Source organism: Rhinopithecus bieti, unplaced genomic scaffold (assembly GCF_001698545.2).
Source record: "Rhinopithecus bieti isolate Rb0 unplaced genomic scaffold, ASM169854v2 scaffold_68671, whole genome shotgun sequence".
Lineage (NCBI taxonomy): Eukaryota > Metazoa > Chordata > Mammalia > Primates > Cercopithecidae > Rhinopithecus > Rhinopithecus bieti.
This window is the reverse complement of record NW_016827678.1, coordinates 5,596-13,702: the sequence shown is the minus strand read 5'-3', so window position 1 is coordinate 13,702 and position 8,107 is coordinate 5,596.

The window sequence follows — 8,107 nt, the reverse complement described above, 5'->3', positions numbered from 1 at the left end:
CCTTTGTAGGGACATGGATGCAGCTGGAAACCATCATTCTTAGCAAACTATCACAAGAAGAGAAAACCAAACACCGCATGTTCTCACTCATAGGTGGGAACTGAACAATGAGATCACTTGGACTCGGGAAGGGGAACATCACACATCGGGGCCTGTCATGGGGAGGGGGGAGGGGGAAGGGATTGCATTGGGAGTTATACCTGATATAAATGACGAATTGATGGGTGCTGACGAGTTGATGGGTGCAGCACACCAACATGGCACAAGTATACATATTTAACAAACCTGCATGCTATGCACATCTACCCTAGAACTTAAAGTATAAAAAAATAAAAAATGAATAAATAAAGAATGAACATTGAAGGCTGATCTGCTTCCCCTTTAAGTTCTGTTTTTTTCTGGAGAGGCAGGGAGACTGCATCATAGACTTTGGAGTCACACCTATTGGGCTCAACTCATGGAACATCACTTTTTAGGTATGTCATACTCTGTGCTTCACCTTATCTATTAGTAGGGATGAAAAATATGTACTTTACTACCTACTGTATTCTGAGGACCAAATGAGATAATGTATGCATGTCTGATCCAGAATAACAATTATTAATGGTGTCCTGTTTTTATTCTTGGGATAGCAGAATATCTTGGAAACAGATGAACTGTTTTGAAGATAACCAGTTCATATAAGAGTATGAAGATAACCAGTGCTTTAAACTATTTGTCTTTCTGTTTATGGTTTACATGCATTTTTTCTTTTTTCCATTATCTTGATTACCTTACTTCCTTTCTTCATATCTAACACTTGAAGCTCGCTTTCTGTCAGATTTTAAATTCAGAGTTCCAGGAATATTGATTTACATTTAATGGCTGACATTTTGCTTCTGCCAGGTCCTCCTTTTAGCCTCCAGGAGCATTCAAAGGAACTTTTATGATAAATAATTTGAAATGTATCTTACTTTGACAATGATACTTATGGTAAACTTAGATACATATCTAGTTTAAGACAAATGTTGTGTGCATTCTATATGGATATATTGCTAACCTATTCTGACTAGAATTTTCCTCTAGAATACAGTAATATCAAATGTATAATGTAATCTAAAAACCATTGCAATTAGAAATAAAAATATTGAAAATTTTAACAAAAAATACATTCCCAAAGACATCAAACCCGCTACTACAGGTAACATTTACAAAGCCTACATTTTATACCAGGCTTTTGGTGAAGCCTTGTTTATATATTCTATCATTTAATTCTCACAACAACACTGTAAGGTATGTACCATAATTGTTGTAGATTTATAGAGGAGGCCAGTGAGATTTAGACTAGCAGATTTAGTAACTTTGTTCAAGTCCTGCAAGTGGAAGACCTGGGACTTGAGCTCCTTGGTTCCTTCTTCTAATCAATAATTATGTTCTCCATGGTACTCACCCTCTATTCACAATTTACTGTCACCGTTGTTGTGACTTGAAAACATATGTACACATGCCAGTTATATGCCTTTGATGAAAAGTATTGACTTGAACCTAGTTGAGTGTCTGTTTACAATTCCCGTATATCCATGTAGAAGATTATTTTCTTATTCACAGTTTTAAGGTTAATGCATGATTAAATGACTGATCGATTTATATGTTGAAATTTGCATGCTAGTATACTATTGTTTGTATTTTGTTCTCAGTGCTAGTGAATTTAATGATCTTAAGTACTGGTTTATATTTGCTGCTCATTTGAGGTTTTTCTTTTCTGCCCTACTTCCTCCTTTTTATCATTTCCCTGTTGTTTCCCTGCTTTACTTATGCTGTGAAAGAGTTCCTTGGGTTAGGTCAAACCAAATGTGATTTCTATTCTTGTCTGAAAAAAATTTCATATGATGGTATCTAATGTTCATTGATATTAAACCTTTTTTAGTTTTAGATGTGTAAATATCTTTTTTATTCCATTTTCTATGTTAACACGGTACCTTTAGTTTTAACAGAAATCATTGATTTTAATATAATCAAATCCATTAACTTTTTAACATATGATTTCTGTTAAGAAGCCCTTTCTCCAGTGCTAGTCTCACAGATGTTGTCAAATATTTTCTTTTATTTGTTTTCCTTTCTCATTCAGGCGATCAATCCTCCTGAAGTGTGCTTTTGCAAATAGTATAAAATGAGACTCGGTTCTATTGTTCCCTGTATAATTAAAGAGTTTTCTCGACACTATGCGTTACAATCAGTCATTTTTCTTCTTTGTTTCGCAAGATTGCCTTGGTCATATATTCTTATCTGCTATGATTATAGGACTATTAGCCAATAACATCTTATTTTTATCTGAATGCCATGACTCATCCCTTCTGTTGCTCTTTCTGAAACCAAAATTATTTTTTTTTCAAACCCTTAACTCTTCCATATTAATTTTAGGACACATTTTTTATTTCTCAGAAAATCTGGATGAATTTTGCATTTAAATTATATAATTAGTACATTCATGAATTACTCAATATCAAATTAATATAAAATATGATAACAAAGCTATTAATATTTGCTATATTTATTTACAATGTTAATTTAATTTATCCCATATATGGATATGGTATGTTTCCCCATTCTTTGGATCATTTTAATTTTTTTTTCTTTTGAGATAGGGTCTTATTTTGTCACTCAGGCTGGAGTGCAGTGGCACAATCATGGCTTGCTGTAACCTTGCCCTCCCGGGCTCAGGTGATGCTCCCACCTCAGCCTCCCAAGTAGCTGGGACTGCAGGCACCTGCCCCCATGCCAGTCTAATTTTTGTATATTTTGTAGAGATGGGGTCTTGCCATGTTGTCTAAGCTGACCTCAAATTCCTGGGCTCCAGTGATCCTCCTGCCTTGACTTCCAAAAGTGTTGGGATTATAGGCATGAGTTCTTTGCCCATCCTTCATTTTAATATCCTTTATTTAAGCTTGAAAATGTTCTCTTTAAAGGTTTTATTCATTCTTTGTTAATTTAATTCCAACCTGATGTGACCATGAGATATATTTTTATAAACTCAATATTACTAATTAGATGATATCAAATGTTAACACAAAAGTGGAGAAATAACTGGCACGTGCTGCTGATGGGAGTGTAAATTTGCACAGTGATTCCAGAAAGCAATCTGGAAGCTCTTAGTAATTTCAATATTCACATATCCTTTGTGAGAACATTTCACTCCTGCGCAAACTAATGCCCAAGTCAATGAGGAGACATGACATGCACAAGGATATTGATCCCAGTGTAGTTTGTGAGAGTGAGGAGCACAATGCAAACAAGAAATACATGACATATGGAGGATGTACATAGAGAGGATGTACAGAATATTTTGTAGTAGTTATTAGCAAAAATTTCAGCAACATGGTTAGATCTTTCACAGGTGAAAAAATAGAAAGCTATGAGATCTATAAACACAATCTTGCTTATGTAAATTAGCAAAACGTACACACAAAATCCTATTAAATGTTTTATTTAGATATTCTTTCAGGACATCTCTGAATCATATAGCCGAGATGAGAGATTAGTAAAGAAGAAAAATAAAAACAAGAGAAGGACCTTGCAAACGTTCTTGATGATAAAGTGTACTGAATTGGAGCATAGTTCATCTATCCTTTGTGCTTAGGGTAAACAGAGAGAATTTTTTGATAGGTTGTACAAATCCTATTGCAGGATGGGGGATATAGGCTAGTCAGTTTGGAGCCTCAAAAACCTAGTAGCGAGGGTCTCTATTACTTTTTTTACTACTACTTCGTAATTAGGATTCCTGTCAACGGCAAGCTGAAGTACAATTTTCAGGATAATTTGTGGGCAGAATCATACTAAAAGATGGTACAAATGGTTTGAGTACAAATATTTTACCCAAGTCTTTTCTAATACACTATGAGTAACAATACATAAATTGATTATAGATTTGTGAGCTCTAAATGTTAATGAAGTCAACTTTTCCAAAGCTGTTTCAAAATGTAGCTCCTGCCTAAACAGAACTTGGCCTGACCTGAGGTATTGACTAAGGCAGCTTATTGTCTTTGACAGGCATTTTAGCTTGTTTATTTATGATACAATTAAAAGAAAGTTTTGAAAGCAAAAGATAATTTGATGACATGTTGGCAGAAACAAAATAGGTTAGGTTATCAGAGAATACTCCATCATTTCCCACTTGCCACTAGTGTCCCCCCTTGACACCACATTTATACACACACCTTTCTCCATAAAGTACCCTAAACTATAACATTCACAAGGCCAGAGCCACATCTGTGTTGCTTGCTATTTTTTATTCTTTAGACTATTGCTCACTAACTAGTACATAACAAATTCACACTAAGTATTTATTAAAATTGAAACAAATAATTGAGGTTAGGTCAAAAATTTAGAACATCTTAACACAATAGAGCATTATTACTTAACTTGGATTGATATTTTTAGCATCACATCTTATCATAGACTAAAAACTGCTAAAATCATCATAAATTTAATAGTTAACAAAACTTTGTTTACACTGCTAAACATTAAAGTAATATTGGAAATGGAAGAAAAAGAGTTGTGTTTTGTCATTGGTTTGGACCAACTCTTGGCCACTTTGGTGTTGTATAATGAATGTATCAGCTGTCAAATCAGTGTAGTCACCTAAGCTTAGGTGGAGCACATGTTAACAAGCAGTATCAGACCTGTTTGGTTGATGTTCTTAGGGAGACTTGATAATGTTAAAATAACAAGAAAAGTGTAGTAAATTATGTAGAGAAAGAATATCACCCCCCAAATAATAGTAATATAAAAGACCTTACAGAACTGGATGCTTTCATTCATTGCTTTATTGAAGCAGATTTATTTATCAAATATTTAGGCACCTGCTACCTGCTGAGGATTGTGGTTCTTGCTGGGAATACAGAAATGGACAGAAAGATGGAGTTTGTATCCACATAGAAATTGTAGACTAGATGAAGATACAGATGGTTAAGTAATTACAAAAAAAGAAATGTGTGATAGATATAGTTTTAGAGGTAAAAAGACACTGTAGAGTAGATAGACAAGGTGTCTTATCCAGTATGTGAGGTTATAAAACTCCTTCTAGACGAAGTACTCAATAAGTGAGACATAGCGGTTAAACTGGGTCAGACAGAAAAAAGAGGAAGGAGGAAGTAAAGAGAACAATCTCTACGGAGGGATCAGACTTGAAGGCAAGCAAGACATGGCTTGTTTAAACAAATAAAATCTACACCTTTTACTACCTTGTTAAATGACACTAGACAAAGCATATGTGTCTAAAGGTAAATAGTAGTATTTAGTTGGCACAGAAGAAACTATTCGGGAGACAAAAGTGTCCAAAATTCTGGAAAACATGAATTTCACACCCAATTAAGCAAAATAAATCCCAGAAAAAAATCATTTCAAGGTTGCTATCTCTCCCTAATCTCACATGATTTATTCATTCACAAATTGGTCCATTCGAGAAGCAACTAAAATGAAACATTTTCTTCCTAATATACTTGACCCATTTACTAGACAATAAGGGACTATTTGAGTCTTTATCTGCAGAACATATTGGAGAGAGAAGTTGTTCTGATTGTATGAATCCTTTTTAAAGGGGAAAAACTGACCAGCAAATAAATAATTCTCTTATGCAGCTCTTAAAACTTCCCATCCTTATCCAACAGGATGTGTATATATATACACACACACATATATGCACACACACATAATGACAACATATTTAATCATAGAGATTATATTCATATAATATGAAACATTAAAGTATACATGCAATACTTCACTTTTTATAATAATTTGACTAGCTAGTGGAAAGGTATATATTGGAATTTTTCATTTCGGTCTAATTTAAGTTTATGTCAGTAAATAAAGATTTCTTGGTGGCTTACATAACAACTGTTTTTAAACCACAGATGCCATTCCCACAGTTATGTAAATTTTTAATTCTATACTATACATGTTTACTTTTTTGGTTTTTTACATCTCATCAATTTTAGCAAGATGGATACTTGCAAATGGCATTATGGCATAAATGTCATAAAGTTATTTCAAAACCAGAGTGAGCTGTTTTCATATATTTTATGCAATCATGATAGCCCTGTTTCAGAAATAGAGTCTAAACCTGTTTATTTTTCTTCTGTCCAAACCACACAGACGACTTATTTGAATGAGCACGTGCTCCCTCCAGGGCTGGGCCTGGAATGTTCTTCTCCATGGTATTCCAGGGGCATAGTTGTTCCTAGTTATTTGCAAGGTTGCCTCCAACATCACCTCCTTGGTGAGATAGCCCATCTTTTGCTTATATAAAGTTTCTTAACCAGTTACTCTCTTATGTATTGTTTGGTTTATTTTCACAAAAATGTATGATTTAATCTTGTTTATTAGTTATTTATTTTCCACACTGCCACCATTAAAATCTCAGAAGTCATCTCTTCCTTGCTCTCCTCAACCTTGTATGCTTAATGCCTACAACAGATTGGAGAGATATTTGTTGAAGAGATCAGTGAGACATCAGGCCTCCTATGACTCTAACAGGTCATTTTACAACCTCTGAACCCTTAGATTCCGTATTAGGTAAGCCCCTTTTGTAAATAAAATGATCACAAGATATTAGATTTTATAATACCTTCACATATATGCATGGAAACAAACCACTTAAATTCTCCTCTATTGCAACAAAATACTTATACAAATGTGTACACGTGTGCATAAGAGTACACATGCAAGAATGCACTGTCAAACACTTTCTCCAATTGATGCCTACAAGTTGTGGGGAGTATGAATTGAGTTAAATTTTCATGTTGCTGAGTCTCTAGGATATTTCCAGGGGAGCATGCAGTTGGGTAACTTGTTGATTCTGCACATCTATTGATTCTGTGTTTATTTTAAGAAGGATAACTACATAATTGAGAAAATGGACAAAGTTCTACATGAGCATCTATCGCTCTACTTGGCTCTCTCATCGTCTACTCCTTATTCTTCCCAAAGAAAAGGGGATATAAAATTGTTTAGTCAGAGGCAGAAGCATGATGAGGCTAGAGCTAGTCTATAGGTGATCAGGTCAGTGTGTTTTTAAAGGACTGATCCCATACTTTGTAATATTTATTTGACTGTTTCTCTTCCAGGAATCCAGCAGTATAAGTGGCATCCAAGAGGTGTTTTTCCTTATGTCTTCTCGTCTTCCTCTGTTTTTTTTTTTTTCTTTTCTCTCTTTCTCTATCTCTTTATCTTCACTTCCCTGAGTGTGCTGGACACTGCGGTATAGAAAAGACCAAAATTTAGTTTCAAAAGGTTAAAGACTTGATTGGTCATGAGACTCGCTGTATAGGTTGCTGTCATTCATCCTTACCACATTTTGTACTGAAGGCGAGTTTAAAGAAGGATCTTAGTTTTGGCTCTTATTTGCCATTTATTGGTTCTTTTCATATGTATCCCAAGGAAACTCTGTAGGCAGCAGGGATGACTGGCAGAGCAAAATGTAGGATTTCAGAGCCCTTGGCCACAAAATCATTAAACGCTACCAAAATCCGACTTCTGCCCTAATGCTTAGAATAATGGCACCGTATTTCTGGAGATATCCTCGAAATGTACACCCATTTTAAAATAATTTTTAAACTGCATTTGGTTTAATTCATGGTTTGTTTTTGTTTGTTTGTTTGTTCATTTAGCTTCCTAATTTATTCTCATAAATAAAACATTCTCCTAGGAAAAAACGGTTCCTTGCACACTCTAGGCTCTTCTATGAGATAGTCTCAAAAACAATATTGTTTTCTTCTATGCTTTATCATTATAGAAAGTAGATAAAAGGAAGAAAATTTTCAGAACACACCTAACCTAATTTTGTAACTTAGTTATACTAGCATAATTTCTCATTTATTTTATAACTCTTACTAATTTCTCTTTTGTCTTATATTCCCAAACTGTCTTTAGATAAATAAAAATTCCCTTATTATTTCAGCTCCATATTGTTTGTATCCCTACTGCACTAGTCTGCAATCACAACAAATGATGTATTTGACCCCATTGTTACTTGGAATCCTTGATCTTTGTTTCCCAGTTCAGTGATTAATTTTCTTACTTTTTCTAATGGAAATCAGCACTGTTAGCTTTGGAATATCTGCTAACCATT